Below are 17,188 nucleotides of genomic sequence, written 5' to 3'. Positions count from 1 at the left end.
TAAAAAACTGGTTTGATGTAAATAAGTTATCGTTAAATATAAAGAAAACAAAATTGATTATTTTTGGCACTAGACAAATGAAAAATGTATCTAAAATCAGGGTTAATGGAATTGAAATTGAAAGAGTGTATGAAAATAAATTTCTTGGAGTGATAATTGATGATAAGCTGAGCTGGAAGTCTCATATAAATCATGTGACAACAAAAATGTCAAAAACCATTGCTATTCTCTACAAAACAAAGCATGTCCTGAACAAAAAATCATTATACACACTTTATTGTTCTCTGTTGCTTCCATATATGACTTATTGTCTGGAGATATGGGGTAATGCATATAAAACAAATACTCTTCCTATTTTCAAGTTACAAAAAGAGCTATAAGAATTATAAATCAATCAAACTATATAGAACCAACTAACATTTTGTTTATTAATCTGAATACCCTAAAATTTTATGATTTAGTCGAATATAAAATGGCACAGATAATGTATAAAGCACAAAATAACTTGCTTTGCCGCAGTATTCAGAAGCTGTTTAAAGTCAGAGAGAGTCAATATGACTTAAGGGGAACAGATGTCTTTAAAACAAACAAGATAAGGACAAACATAAAGCAAAGATGTGTTTCTGTTAGAGGAGTTAACCTGTGGAATAGTTATGACAGTGATTTAAAAGGTGTCGTTCATTTTCTTGTTTAAAACATGTTTAAAAATAGAGTATTAGAAAAATATATTAATCAAGAATGAAAAGAGCAAAAATAATAATTCTGAAACTCTTGATTGTTTTGCTTTGATGTAATTATCTAAGGTGGAAATTTTTTTGTTTGTTTGTTTGTTTGTTTTTGCTTTGTTTTATTCTTTGCTTCAAGCCCTGTGTACAGGAGCTGCATGCAAAAGATTTTTTGTTAAAAGGGTTGGCATAATAAGCAAATGCTTCAGCCAATACCTTTTGATTAGCCTTGGCTCATGATTTTTTGCTTTTTGGTAATCTTTATTTTGTATTCTGTATGCTAATCAATAAAATCAATCAATCAATCAATCAATCAAGGTTATCTGCTATAAAAAGTCAGGCCAGAAAAATCTCCTTCATGTTTTCATGTTCACAATTCTGATGAAGTCTCATGTGTATCAGCACTGATAAATGATCAGAATTATAATATTTCTGACTGTCTGAGGCTAAATTGAATCGAATCAGGACTTTGAGAACCGGAATCGAATGGATTATAGAAATCAGTGATGATACTCAGCCCTAGTGAGCAGCCTAGGCATGACAGAAGTGGATGTAGCTGTAATAAGAAAAGAACTATTGATAACTTTTCTGTTAAGTTAAGGCCTGATCCGTCTGAAATTCATAGCCAGCTCTGACACGGTGTCATCAATCTTTGAATGCTGAAAAAGCAGCAGTGTATCCAGAAAAACACATTATATGCTGCAATAAATGCACTGCCCAAGAGTCCCCTCTCCCCACTGCCTTTCAGCAGCAGGCAGCAGCAAACAGGTCGTCAGAGGCCGAGATGATGATTAAGTTTAACATTTTCTACAATATTGACAAAGCACTTTAAGCACAAGATTGTTAGTTAATAACTTAGAAATGAATATTGTCTGTATGGACTGCAATTTCCCCCCAAAGAAGTGCACATGTAAAACTGCGGTGTTAAATGATGCGGTTGAAAAATTTGTGTGCGCCTAACTTTTGTGGCGGTACGCCTTACTTTAAAAAGTTAGTCTAGAGCCCTGTAAAGAGTTCTTGGACACAATTATCAATGAGACATAATCAGGCTTACAAGGAATCACCATAGCTGATAAGGAGCTCGTCATCAGCCAGCTAGCTGATGACACCACTCTTCTTGAAGAATGCTAATCAAATCCGTCTAGCCCCTAGTGTTATTAGTGATTTCTCTGAGGCATCTGGTTTATGTCTAAATCTAAAAAAAAATGTGAATTACTAGCAATTAAAGGCTGCACTGCAAATGCTATCTGTAACATTTCTGTTAAACAAAAAGTCACATACCCAGGACTGTAAATATCCAAAGACCAAAAGTCAAGATGCTCGTCAAACTTAAAATAAAAAAAAAAGTACGTTCTAAATGAAGCTTAAGACGTCAGTAATCACGTGACTCTGGCCAAACGAATCAAGCCTCGACACAGTGCTTCTGAAGCAGCGTGTTGATCTTTTTGACACACGCGCCGGAGCGTCAGCTTCAAGCGGACCATCACTACCTCTCACATCTAAAGGTAAGTGCCAAGGTAACTTTGAACTGAGTTCAGTCAATCTCGAGTTTTTCGAAGTTTTCTGAATGAAGTTTTCTGTTGCTCTCTGTGAGAGAAGACCGTTAAAGGCGAGGCTCTCCAGAGTGTAGCAAAACAGGAAACAGCAGCTGTGTGTGTGTAAGTGTGCAAACGAACAGATTAGAAGTGCAAGTGAGCCACGAGTATAGAAAGGTCAAGTTTCGTGAGTTGTTTTTCTCACCACTGATCACGGGCTCAACACTCTACCCATACTTGCATCACACGCGCGCTCTCAAGCATCAGTATTGTACAATTCTGGGCGTCACGTGAGTTGCAGGTGTTACCATATAACGGAAATCTCCATTGTTCTGTAGCAGTGGTTCTCAAACGTTTCACAATGACTTTCACCCTTACGAGCGACATCAAAGCGCAGTAGTAGTGGTAGTATATATGTGTGTGTGTGTGTGTATATATATATATATATATATATATATATATGTAGAGAGAGAGAGAGAGAGAGAGAGAGAGATACATATATATATCTATAGATATATACATATACATATATTGGTGGGTCGGCCCACTGTGCATTTGATTCTAATAACAGGCCTCAGTCTCTCCTGCTGTACTGCTACATTTTGTATCAGTGCTCAAACCTTTTGTGCTTGTTTCCAATAAGTTGCCCACCTCGGGAAGCAAAAATGTGTTCTTTTACTTGTCAGATGAACATATGAGACACTTTGACTCTTCAGTGCAGTGTGGAGCCTAACAAAGATCTGTTTTGTGTCCCAGCTGATCAGCAGGAGGAGAAGAGTCTGACGGAGCAGCAGAGGAACATTTTCAGCTACTTGGACTCAGCTCAGCCACTACAGAGAAAACAATGAGCTCAACACAGAAGGTGACAGACAGAGCAGGGCGATATTACCAAAAATATTTATCACGATATACATTTGAAAATTTGCGATAACAATATAAGTGACGATATAATTGACACTAGACAAAATACTTTACAACTCCACAACTTTATTAGTGCAAAAAATCCCATCAACGTATTTTCACTTAAACAAACAGCTGTTTTTTTATGTGCATTAAAGTTATATAAAAATGTAACAGTGCAAATTCCTTGCTGACAGTTTAACCAAAAGGCATTTCCAGTGGAAACTGGCCGACATTTGCTCCGAGGAATTTGCATTTGCACTGTTAATATTTTTGGTCATATCGCCCTGCTCTACTTTCATGTGTTACTGTTTAGGCTTAAATTGGTTTGATGTTTGGTGCCTTTTTCTTAATGTAAAAAAACCCTCAGGTTACAATCAGACATTTTTCTTCACTGAACCTGTTGGGTCTAAACTCAGACCCCGCTGTCTCCAGGACTTATTCCTATGAAAGAAAAACAAGGCAACAGCGATCGATCAATTTACTTGCCCCCCCCCCCCCAGAACCTCGAGAGGCTGGGGAGGGGGACAAATAAATTCCTTTCACCACAGAGTTAAAACAATGTAGAGATGGTAGCATAAAAATGACAACATTTAACAATTCACTTTAACAGAACCAAGCTGGCCATTTTACCAGCTCAGCTCTAATTCATATGACAGATAACATATGGTATAAACATCTAGATGATGGGAAAGTGGTATTCTTGGACTTTAGTGCTGCATTTGATTTGATAAATTTTGATCTTTTGATTGATAAACTAAAATGTTATTGATTTTCACCAGCTGCTCTGTGCTCGATGAAAAGTTATTTGTCTGGAAGACGGCAAAAGGTTTATTATAATGTTTATTTCTCCGAGAGCTGCGACATGAACTGTGCTCTACCCCAAGGCAGCTGCCTCACTTCTCTATTCAGTTTTCACAAACGATCTGCAATATGTCTTGGCTTAATCTTCGGTATGCCAATGATTCCACCATGTTTTATTCAGCCAGTGACAACTCTGAATTGATCAGCATGTCACAACAAAATTTGCTGAATGTGTTTGACTGGATAAGTAAAAACAACATGATTTTAAATGTATCTAAATCCAAATCTATGTTAATTAGAAGCAGATTAGTCAACAGCCCACAACTGAGTCTTTCCATAGCCAGTGTTAGAACACGTCACCCAGATTAAACTACTCGGCGTTACCATAACTCACCACCTTTCATGGTCTCAGCACATCGACTGTTTTTAAGAAAACGGGACAAGGCATAGCTATGGCTATGAAATGCTCTTTCTGTATCACTTCTTCAATTATGAAAGATGTCATTAATGCACTAGTAATGTCTCATCTGGAGTATTGTTCAATCATTTGGTCAGCAGCTAATAAGACAGATCTTAACAGACTTCAGTTAGTCCAGAATAAGGCGTCCAGATTAGATGTTCATACTATACTAATTAAAAATGGACCGATCCTCGCCTCACAAAATGCGCTACTTGGCGTAACCCAGCTTTGCTTATCAGAGAAGTATGTGTCACTCGATAGAGCGGCTGTTGTCTGCGAGACCTGTCGGCGAACTGGTGGAGCATTCGGAGCCTCACTACATGCTTCCAAACCGCAGCATTTTTAATCTTAATCTCTTCCATACTGAGGCGAAAAGGAAGCGATTTGTCCCGTACTTCAGCTAGAATGGAGGAAAAAAAGACTGGAGTTAGTCTGTGTCCTTAAGCTGCAGCTGCCTCTTCTTCTCTCATGTTTTCTAAGTAGCTGACAGCTGGTAACTGTGCAGGGGCGGGTCTAGCAAAGCTTTGCCAGGGGGCAGGTAGGGCATTAACAAGAAAAGGGAGGCACAAAAATACTTTTCTTTGTTATTTCAGTTGTCCATTGTGTGTGTGTGTAGGTGGTTGTGGGTGTGTGTATGTTCAGTCCATGAGTTTAACGTGGGTCAGATGTCAGGAGGCAGAGTTCAGGAGTCTGACAGCTGTGGGGAAGAAGCTGTTCCGGTACCTGGTGGTCTTAATCCGGAGGCTCCTGTAGCGCCTCCCAGAGGGCAGGAGCGTGAAGAGTCCATGTGATGGGTGACTGGGGTCTCTGATGATTTTCCCAGCCCTTTTCAGACACCGCTTCCTGTAGATGTCCTTTATGGCAGGAAGTGGTGCTCCGGTGATGCGCTGGGCAGTTTTCACAACCCTCTGCAACGCCTTCCGGTCCGAGGCGGAGCAGTTCCCGTACCAGACTGTTATACAGTTGGTCAGGATGCTCTCGATGGTGCAGCGATAGAAGTTCACCAGGATGTCTGAGGACAGGTGGTTCTTCCTCAGAGTCCTCAAGAAGAAGAGGCGCTGGTGAGGCTTCTTGACCAGCTTGGAGCAGTTGGTCGTCCAGATGAGATCCTCGGAGATGTGGACTCCAAGGAACTTGAAGCTGCTCACACGCTCCACAGCCGTCCCCTTAATGTGGATGGGTGGATGTGGGTCAGCGTTCCTCCTGTAGTCCACGATGAGCTCCTTGGTCTTCTCGGTGTTAAGCAGCAGGTTGTTTGTGTCGCACCACTCAGCCAGACGATCCACCTCCTCCCTGTAGGCGGCCTCGTCGTTGTCACTGATGAGGCCAATCACCGTGGTGTCATCTGCAAACTTAATGATGGTGTCAGAACCATCGGCAGGTCTGCAGTCGTGGGTGAAGAGGGAGTAGAGGAAAGGGCTCATTTGGTATAACGGAATAGCTTTAGTGTCTTGTTTTTAAAACTTGAGTATGAACTTATACAAAATGCAGCAAGATATTTATTTAAAAAACAGTTTTATTGATTACAAAAAACGCTATATCAGATTCATATCGGTATCTGCAGATATCCATATGATATCGGAATCGGTATTGGACATTAAAAAGTGGCATCGTGCCATCTCTAATACTAATATCTATAAAATGCATTATCAGCTTTCTTGGCTTCCTGTACAGGCTAAAATATTCTATGGCTTACTTGTAGGTATAAAGAAAGCAATTCTGTTAAACACACCACATTTATTTCTGCTCAGCTGCAGTATCCAGATGAAATACATAATGATATTACACGATTTTCAACAAACTGCAATTTAGTAAATGCTCGAGTTAAAAGTAACTTTTTGTAAAACTGTTACATTTAGAGCAACTTTCAAGTGGAATAAATTGCCTTATAAAATTAGAGAATTAGCAACTATTCAAAACTTCAGTGAACATTTAAAAGCCGATTTACAGAACTTTTAGTTGTTGTAATATTGTAAGAGATGAATTGTTTTTGATAATTGTGTAATGTGCCTCAATGTTATTGATATTATTATTATTGTTATTATTGATTGCTTATATTTTAATTGTCAAACCTCACTGTGGATGTAAGAGCCAAATTATGTGGATATCTTGAATCCACTTTATTGTATAATATTTTATGTGATTGTATTTGACGGAAGATGAGCAACATCTGTTGTGGAAGCTAATGGGGTTCCTTTTGAATAAACAAATATAGAATTTATTATCATTGAATAATTATGTATAAATCTATAAAAATTATACAAATATGTATTAGAAACAACAAGTGTGTGTGTGTGTGTGTGTGTGTGTGTGTGTGTGTGTGTGTGTGTGTGTGTGTGTATACAAACCTTTAAGGTGTTTGGTGCCACACTCCACCTTCAGGTTTAAAACTAGTGTTAATGGAGGGAGTTTGAAGGTTCAGTTTATTCCACGACTGCATTTCACTCACTGCCTCTGTTTGTATCTCTGTCACTGCAGGACCAACATGGACCGAGAAGTCAGCGCTCTCAGGAGGCCGACAAACCTCACAGTACAAAGGGGGAGAAGAAATACACCTGTGATGAGTGTGGGAAAGATTTTACTCTGAAGGGTTTACTAAAACAGCATCAGGTCATCCACACTGGAGAGACCGTTCAGCTGTGACTTGTGTGGAAAGTCTTTTTCCTGGAAGTGTTCCCTAAAAGAACACCAACTCATCCACACTGGAGTTAAAGCGTACAGCTGTGATCAGTGTGGCAGAGCTTTTACTCAAAGTAGTCAACTACAGAGTCATCTAGTTACCCACTCTGGAATTAAGGCATACAGCTGTGACATCTGTGGAAAAACTTTCAGCCAGAGAGGGAACCGAAATAGACACCTACGTATTCACACCGGACATGATGTGTACTGCTGTGAACAGTGTGGCAAATACTTTGCTACAGATGCACAGTTACAACAACACATGTTTACCCACACTGAGGGACGACCTTATAAATGTGACCTGTGTGAGAAGACTTTTAAATCTCCACATTACCTGAGACAACACCAACAGATCCACACCAGAAAGAGACTCTACAAGTGCAGTTACTGTGAGGTATGTATTGTTATCTTGTCATTTTAGCCTGACTGTTTGGAACAACTCTGCTCATTAAACTGTGTTAGCATGTTAGCAATTCTACTGCATGGAAAAGCAGCTCTTAGTCATTATTCAGATTTTGATTTCAGTTATGATTTTAGTATTACTGTAGTATTATGGTGGTAGTATTGTAGTTATTGCAGCCCATTAAACATAGTGTGTGTTAAGGGAAATCTCCCAAATAGAAGGCTGCCAAAGTAAAACAGAGACACAGTGAGACAATATAAACAATCACATGTACATGGGGTGAATGTCTCTAATGAGAGTCACACCAGTACTCTTCTTTATTGCAGGTTATATAGGCATGTAGGTTACACAGCAGACGGAGGCAGTCTCCGCCTGTTCTCAGAATATAGATTGCTTAACTGACAAATGCATATCTTACTAAACATTCTGTCCGTACTATACTAAACGTCTGCTTAAGTGGCATTTTCCGTTCCTCTTTGCACAGGAACTTGTCTTCACAGGCATTTGATAAGCATAGGCAAGGTTTCATGTTTATCAGGGTGAATCGTCATTCAGAGTTTACACAATCACAAGCAAAGCATATTTGAATAATAAACAAAATCTTTTCACATTTCCCTCCTGTTGTTTAACTTTCACACTAGTTAAAACACCATTGGTTTATTATCTGTGCATGATTTCTTGCAGCGCATTTTTAATCAGCACGTCATACATTAGTGTATCACAGCATTTCAGTGTCAGGGGGATCATCATCATCTTCGTCCATGGGCAGTGTCAGGTATGCCTGCACATGAACTGCAACAACTTTATTAATCATTGATTGTACACATGGCAAAATACAAGAAGTAAAACAACAGAGTAGGAGTAGAAGAACTCCTACAAAAACCAGTCCTTTTATTAAAAGAGATTTCCAGGAACCACTCAACAGCCAGGTAAGCCAATCCTCAGTGTTTGTGACATAGTCCTGTTGCTGAGCGTCCCTGAGTTGTTTCAGCGTGCGTAAGGCGTCGGTCATGTTGGAAGAGTGAACATTATCTGGAATGTATGTACAGCATGTGTTGTTAAAGAGTATACAGAGTCCTCCTTTCTCGGCCAGAATTATGTCCAATGCGACTCGGTGTTGCATCACAGTTATGCGCAGGGCATCAATCTCTTCATTTTGTTGATTGTTGATTTTGCACGAGGCATTCAGGAACAGTCCAAAGTGGTAGTCCAAAGTTTCAATCCTTAACATGTTCTTTCCGGTGCCCACCCATGGAAACAGTGAGTGGAGGACCTTTTGTCCGGTGGTCCAAAGCTTAAATTCCTCTGGTACATCACTGCCATAGATGGGGTCATGTGGTTGCACTGTGGAGACGTCTCGTCGTCGTCTTGTAGTCTGAGAGCTATTTACAGCTGACATCCTGAAGGTGTGGTCTGAAATGAAGATTGGGGCACAGGTGCCCGTCCATCCGGGCGGCAGTATGAAGTAGGCACGTTGTCCACACAGCCAGGCCATTCCCTGCACCCAATAGGTGCCGTTGCTGGGCGCGGACGTGTTTACAGGTGCGCCCTCTCCGTTGGTTGCGGTTTGGTTACAGTTGGTGGTGTTGCCTAGGGGTCTGTTACCGTTGTCTTGTCGGTAACACATGGAGTGGTTCTTCCCTGGGGTTTGGTCCAAGAACACTGGGAAGTGAACGGACGTGTTCCGATTCGTCACGTTGAAGTTGATCCAGAAGAGCTGGTCACACGTTCTGTTGTCATGTCCAGCGTTTTCGACGATGATTACCTCGTATTGGGGTGGTCCCTGAAATATACTAAAGAAGTTAAGCGAGTAGATGGTAGATGAGCTTGTCTCGTTGATGATGATTTTCTTATGTTGATAGCCAATGCCCGTGAAGCTGGCAGCGCACTTGGCTTGTGTTTTATTCATGTAGTTTCCATAAAAAGTGGGATGTGTTGAAGTGCATGGCATGTGGGAGCAGACGTAACATGCAGTGTTATTAGGCTTTCCCTTAGTCCTGTCATGTACGTAGCGGTACCATGCGTTATTCATCCATGGGTGAATGTGGTCTTGTGTCATGTCACGGAGGTGTGAATTGTCATGGGTCCATCTTGTCCGTAGATGGTGTTGTTCGTCTTCTGTACCATCCTCTAGAACCATGAGGAGTCCTGCTGAGAGTAGGAGGACAGCCACAAGGACAACAAGCGTCTTCATGGCGACCAAACACACCTAGGTCCTCAGGTGAGTAGACTACTGGCAAGAAGCAGAGGGCGGGATATACCCGATCAGCCCTCCCTTCACCAGTCAGATCACCTGAGGGTAGGGGTGCCGGAGTCTATGAGTCTGGGCTGTCACTCACTTTCTTGCAGTGGCTTTGGTGAATCCAAGATGGTCTCTCTGCTATCTTACAGGCAGTTGGTGTGGTGATAAGCACTTGGTATGGGCCTTCCCAGCGGGGCGAGCTCCAATTCTTTCTATGGAGAACTCGAATCAGGACCCAATCACCTGGCTTCAACCTGCAAGATACTGGAGAAGATTCAGGAGGCAGTTTATTGTTCAAAACAATATCTTTGTTTTCTAGTAGCTTCGACATCCATTCTGCTAGTGTGGTCTCTCTGATTGATTTATCTAAAGGTTCACTTGTGATTGGCAGTGGAAATGGTCTGCCATGAATGATTTCAAAAGGTGTGAGTTTCTGAGAACCCTGTGTTAGTCTCATCCACATTTTTACCAGGCCTATACACTCAGGCCATGGTCTCCCTGTTTCTTCCATACATTTTCTAAGCCTCTGTTTTATTGTGCCATTAGTTCTTTCCGCTAATCCTGCACTTTGCGGGTGATAAGCACAGTGATGTTTGATGCTGAATTCTAGTGCTTCAGAGACTTTGCTGATTACCTCATTGACAAAGTGTGTCCCATTATCTGATCTTATCAGAGTGGGGATGCCATATGTTGGAATAAAATGGTTACATAAGCATTTTGCTGAAGTTTCGAAATTTAGAGTGTAAAAGTGTTTTGGAGATTATATCTCTTATCCCTCCTGTTGACGCATTCAGAGTAACTCCATGTGTCACTAAGGCTGCTGTTTTGTGTAGAGATTTTGGAAGTATTGGTTTTCCTTCACAAATCATCAAGTCATCTCTTAGTTGCGCTCCGCATTTCAGCCATTTCTTTTGCTGAGCTGTGGGAGCTGCTTTTTGTTCATCCTTTGTCAGTAAAATTGTTTCCCTTTGTAATTTCATAGTCATTCTTCTGATGTGCTGCACACTTGCAAACTGCTAAATGTCGCATCACATGAGGAGTTTCCTCCCATGTAAACAGATGTGTGCCATGATAAAACCTTCTCCACACACTAGAAACAAAAACTAATTTCAACCGTTGTTACATCTTATTCACTTATTTTATAATACAGTTATTTTTTCAAATCTAATATCAATCAACTAATTTGCACATCAGCTTATAATGCGCTAAATTGACAGGTCAACAGAAATGCACGTTCAAAAGATTATCACAAAAGAGAATTTCCTCCATACAGTAAATTACTTGTGTTGCATCAATCAAGCAGAAAGCATCTCACAATTTATTGTATTACCAACTAAATTTATTGTCTGGTCACTGCTTGGTCATACCAGACTCTCTCTGTGTCTTTATTTTTCCTTCTCTGTTTTCACAAACGTTTCACCTATTGTCCTGCAAGCTGGAGAGTTAAATGTCAGTAGTGGGTAAATTCAGCAGTTGATAACAAAACTATTAAGTTTTTCCTGTTTTAACACCAATGTGAGATATAGAGGCGCACATATAGTGTGTGCTCTAGTGTAAGCTGCTCTTCATTGCATGTATGTGTGTTAGTACGCTTGCATGCAGGGCCTCTGGGCCTGTCTCACCCAAAAGGGCATTTTCTTAACAGTTGCCTTTCACTCGCGTGTGTTAAGAAAGGCAAATGTGCTTGTAGCAGTTGTGAGATTATTATGCTGTCATATATTACATTATACCTGTAATCAAAATGAGTGAATCATGATACTGCTGTAGGCCACATCATACTTCTTGTGTAATCAGTATGTAGTTTTAGTTTGCATCACACTTCTGAGTTAAAAGAATTTGAAAATCATTAGATTTATTAGATAGGTTTGTATTATTCTATACTGCTGATTCACTGTTGATTTACTGTGAGTGAGTTACACTGTTTCATGACATTTCATACTGCCGAGTTATGAAGAGAATATTGTATTCAGAGAGTAGGGGCTCTCTTTTTTTTTTTCTTTGTGATAGTAAAGAGAACAGAGCACATGCCACGGGGCGTCACCCCACCCTTGGTGGAAGCAGAAAAACAGGGAGCCAAGGTCATAACTCAGGCTCACAAAGAGTCAGAAAGAATGTGAATACTTAGTTTTGTGGCTGTGGCGCATTTTGTATGGCTTCTTTTCTTTGTTTAGTAGCTTTCTGCCTTCACCTGAGGGTGTGCCCTAAGCATGTGACTTCAGGTCTCCATAATTGGAGTTTATTTAAAGATAAATAAGATGATTTCATATATTGCTCGCAGATCATGCACTAGACGGTATGTTGCAGTATTAGCCTGCTTCAACACTTAAACAAAACATCACTCTTTGTTTTATTATTATTATTATCCTGTCTCAAAACAGAAAACAAAATTGTAGTTGTTCTTGGCTGAGAAACACAAAACCTCTCTTTTTTTTTCTTTTTTCTTTTTTTTAAACAAGAAACTAAGTTTTAATTTCTCAGCCTTGTCACATAAAACAAAACAGACAACCCAGCTCTCAGCTGGCTCTGGACTTTATCATCATCAAGGACACAAAAAGAAAAAGAAAAAGCTGCTGCCAGAAACAGAGCAGAAGTGTGAGGAAAAAACTGAGCTCACAGACAGCTGCATGTGTGACCTTTAATATGCAGCTTCTGCTCTAAAAACAAATAAAAATAAAAAATGTGTAACTTGCTCATCAGCTTGGTAGTGTCCACATATTTAATTCATTTTATTCAGCTTCTCAAACCTGTAGCTTTAGCTGTTGTATACAGGGTTTGGCTCATTAGTTGTTAGTATAGGTTTGCTCTTCATCTTAACAAAGTCTCATCTAAGATGACAGGTTTACAAGCAGGTCAAGTGTCTCTATGCACCTGATTAGTGTAGTTATTTCCTTATTTTCTTCATCTCCTATATCATTGTACTGAGTTTGAGCAAACCTTAAGCTTGGATCAGACTACTTTTAACAATCTTCCACCTCACATCATAACTGACTGAAGTGCCTCTTCCTATTAATAGTATGTCATTATTAATGTTATCATTGTATTGTTTTTCCTTTTTTATAACAGCAATAGTATATCACAATACACTACTTTACTACTAATATACAATAGTATATTAGTTTATATTTTATTATGTATCCATCATGGGTCTGTGTGAACCTGCAGCTTCACACCTTCCCAAGCTGGAGACATTTTCCTTGGCTGAACAATGACGCAGCCTTAATATGCCTTATGCGTCTCTCTTTTTTATTTGATATATTTTGTGTGAATTATCTGGTTTCACGCATTCTATTCATTCAGCTTGGTTGTCTTCCCAATTTTGTTTCATTGCTTTAACCTTAATTTAACCTTTTGTTTATTCCACTTCATTCCTCTTTCCATGCTTTAAAACATTACAACTCTTGTGTATGCTTTGATTTCTTTTTAGCTTCCTTTTCAGTATTTATTTCTGCTTGGAGGGTTTCTTATAATTTAGTTAATGCATTTTCCCTCCCACGTGGGACATTTAGTTTTCTTTGGATTTCTCCATCTATATGCACTAATTTGTCCGGCGCCTGGACATTTCTTTTCTAGCCACTGCTCGTCAGCAGTGAGTTTTGTTGCTTTATTTCCCATTTTCTTATATGTTTTGTTTTATATGTTTATTTCTACTTATTTTATTTATTTCTTTATGTATTTAGCGCTTAGTAATACACACACACACCTGCGGCGCTTTCACTGGCACGAGAACAGAGAGAGGTGGCTGACACACCCTTCTACTTTTGAGCTATTCTCAAAAGCGGTGTCGACTTTATGTGATAAAACACGACCTTCCTCTCAGTTCACCAGTACTTCAGCAACCAACAGTAAACAAATCAGTGGAATAGTTCAGCCTCCTTATTGTGCTGTAAAAAATCAACTTATTCCACCACAAAAATAGACAATAAAAGACAGACAGTTTCAACGCGCGTTCACGCTACCAGCTTCCTTAAAGCGAGCGTAGTGCTTCCAGCCTCTCTTGGGCGAGGTTATAGGCCTATTTTACCCTTTCGGGGAGCTACCAATCATTCTTAGACGAGCTCAATATTTATTTTACTGCTTCCAACCCTCTGCGGGCGAGCTGACTACCAGTCCTCAAGACGAGCTTAATGCTTCCAGTCTCTCTTGGACGAGTCTTAAGTTTCGCTTTCGTTTTTGCGCAAACCTTTATTATCTCAAAGTAGTCTGTCTTACCTTGGCGCTGGTTTCTTCAGATGCACCCGATCAGCCCCCGACGGTGCGGACCGCTTGTAAAACGTTGACCAAGACCCGAATTCACGCTCTTGGATTTTATCACGCACCTAGTGCATGAGCTGCCGGCAGACTTCAACGTGGGCTTCTCGCACCGACGGGACCTGGTGAGGCGCCTTCTGTGAGAGCTGCTTTAAATAGGCCGTCTCATCCGGCTTCGAAGGACCAAGAAATGTTGGAGGAAATCTCCCAAATAGAAGGCTGCCAAAGTAAAACAGAGACACAGTGAGACAATATAAACAATCACATGTACATGGGTGAACGTCTCTAATGAGAGTCACACCAGTACTCTTCTTTATTGCAGGTTATATAGGCACGTAGGTTACACAGCAGACGGAGGCAGTCTCCGCCTGTTCTCAGAATATAGATTGCTTAACTGACAAATGCATATCTTACTAAACATTCTGTCCGTACTATACTAAACGTCTGCTTAAGTGGCATTTTCCGTTCCTCTTTGCACAGGAACTTGTCTTCACAGGCATTTGATAAGCATAGGCAAGGCTTCATGTTTATCAGGGTGAATCGTCATTCAGAGTTTACACAATCACAAGCAAAGCATATTTGAATAATAAACAAAATCTTTTCACAGTGTGTTCACTGAAACAGTAACATTTTATATTTTCTGTACATTTTATATTTTATATATCTTATTTTATTGTTTACTCTATTTCATTTGTAAAACATGTATATACACACTCACACACACACACACACGTAGAAAAACATTTAGTATACACATTCAGTAATGTATATACCTTTATATATGGTACATATATTTATTACTTTTAGATTAACCATTTTTTATATTTTGCTTGTTGTTGCGTTATTGTATTTTGCACAACTCTGTTGCTTGTGAAGCTTGCACACAAGAATTTCACTCGCATGTACTGTACCAGTGTACCTGCACATGTGACGTGACAATAAAGGTGATTTGATTTGATTTGATTTGATAACATGTAATTGGACGTCTGCAGAGATGCTCTTTATTTCAGGCGACGTTCAGGATAAAAATGTTGAAGGACTGACTTACACTGTCTTTGTGTCTTTGTTTAGAAGCAGAGCGACACAGATGGATCCAGTTCTCAACCCTGTCATCACTGTGGTGGTGGGAAAGACTTTAGTTGTGACCTTTGTGGAAAAACTTTCAGTCGAAAACACAGCCTAAAAACACATCAACGTAGACACACTGGAGACAAACTGAAATACTGTGAAGAATGTGGGAGAAGCTTCATCACATCAGGTGCGTTAAAACAACATGAACTGATTCACAGTGGGGTCAAAAAGCATCTCTGTGATCAGTGTGGGTCATCCTTCACCACTGCAAGTGAGCTTAAAACACACAAACGAGTCCACACAGGAGAGAAACCGTACAAGTGCAGACACTGTGACAAAAGCTTCTCACGTTCAAGTAGTTGTAACAGGCATGAACGTACACACATGGAAGGAAACTACAGCTGTGACCAGTGTGACAAGAGCTTCAGGAATCTCAGTTCATACTCCCAACACAAACGATCCCACGTTACTAATAAACTGTTTCACTGTTACCAATGTGCCCAAACATTCACCTCATTGTCTGCTCTGTGCAAACATCAGCGTGATCACTCAGGGCTGAAATCACTCCCATCACTGGATCACAGTGAATCTGAAGAGACAGAAAGATCCTCTGGTTTCAGTGTCAGACTCAAAAGGCTTGAGATCAGGCTCCACAGAGTTCAGATAGAATCATTTAAACTTGTGTTGAACTGAACTGGTTACTGGGCTGAACGTCTACATAATACAGATTTACATGGGATCTTATTTTCTGTCGTTTTACTGAGTCAGTTTTGTCCTTTTTTTTTCTGTCCTGGTTTTGCTCGTCTGTAAATAATTGAAACTCAGTCAAATAGTTCATTGTTCTCCAGCAAAACATTTTGGAAACTCGTGTTTAAAACTCTGACATGTTTTGGCACACAAGGCTTCATCGGGGAGTTCACTCATGATTGGACCATGAGAATAAAGGTTTTTAGTTCTTTCAAAGAGAGTCTTGGAGCTGTTTGATGTTTTTGTTTTTTCTGAAACCACCTGAAAGAAAAACTGTTTTTCTTGCTTTATGTAGTGTGGAAGTTTTTAATGTTTCTTTCATCTGTGATGTTCTTGAATGTGTTGACATGAAGATGGTACAAATAAACTGTCCTTTTAGCTTTAGCTCCTAATTTATTCATTATTTATGGATGTAGCACAGCAGCAGTTTCTTGATTAACACATGGAGGGCTCGGGATCTGATGGTAAATAATGTTTTGTGCCCTTGTACACATCATACAGCTCAGCTGTTCCACAGATGTCAGGTTTACACAGTGGGATGGTTTGTAAGAACGCAGCTCTCCTGTGGATAAATCCTTACTCTTAGCCTCAGGACCTCACACAGTCCCAGCAGGTTCGGTCAGAAGATTTATACCTTTTTCATTTCTATATGATTCTTCTTGCATCTAAACAAAGATGATTATGATGATGATGAGTCATTTATGAAAAAAGAAGCAAAAAACAATATTGTTGTGTGAGGATTTTTATGGCAGATTTTGTGCATCAACATTTTTGTACATGAAAATGTTGAAAAGATGTAAAGGAGGAGGAGGGCACAAGAGCTCAGCACGTGATACTGACTGGAAGCAACACAGCTGCTGTTGACAAAGCAGCAGAGTCAGATATGAATGTGTATTGAATTCATCGTGTAAATATACCAGATTTATCCACATACGCTAGTTTTCACCCTTTTTTTACTTTCAGTAAGTTTACTTTTAGTTTATTTTTATTTTCTTAAGACGCAGGAGAATCTGATTCATCATGATTGAGCATTTCATTAAAGTAATATTTAAAAGACATTTCTCGTTTGTTCTTTCAGCTGCAGCCTCGCTGGTGTTTAACTGTCTGACAGTAAAGAAGATAAAAGATACGTGCAAACACAAACACATGAAAAGTATTTGCAGAAAAGCTTAAAGCTCTTGTTCGTCTGTTTTGTCGTTCATCGCCAACATGGTGAAGATGTGAAGCTGCCTTTCTGCTACAGTATCTCCTTACTAGGGCTGGGCTATATCATACCGTTCACGGTAATACCGGTGTAATTTTGGGCAACGATAGGAAAATGAAATATCGCGATAGAATATGGGTAAAATGCGCATGCGCAGTGCCTATGTTTAC

This window comes from Oreochromis aureus, linkage group 9 (assembly GCF_013358895.1).
Source record: "Oreochromis aureus strain Israel breed Guangdong linkage group 9, ZZ_aureus, whole genome shotgun sequence".
Classification (NCBI taxonomy): domain Eukaryota; kingdom Metazoa; phylum Chordata; class Actinopteri; order Cichliformes; family Cichlidae; genus Oreochromis; species Oreochromis aureus.
Note: the sequence above shows the minus strand (reverse complement) of the source record.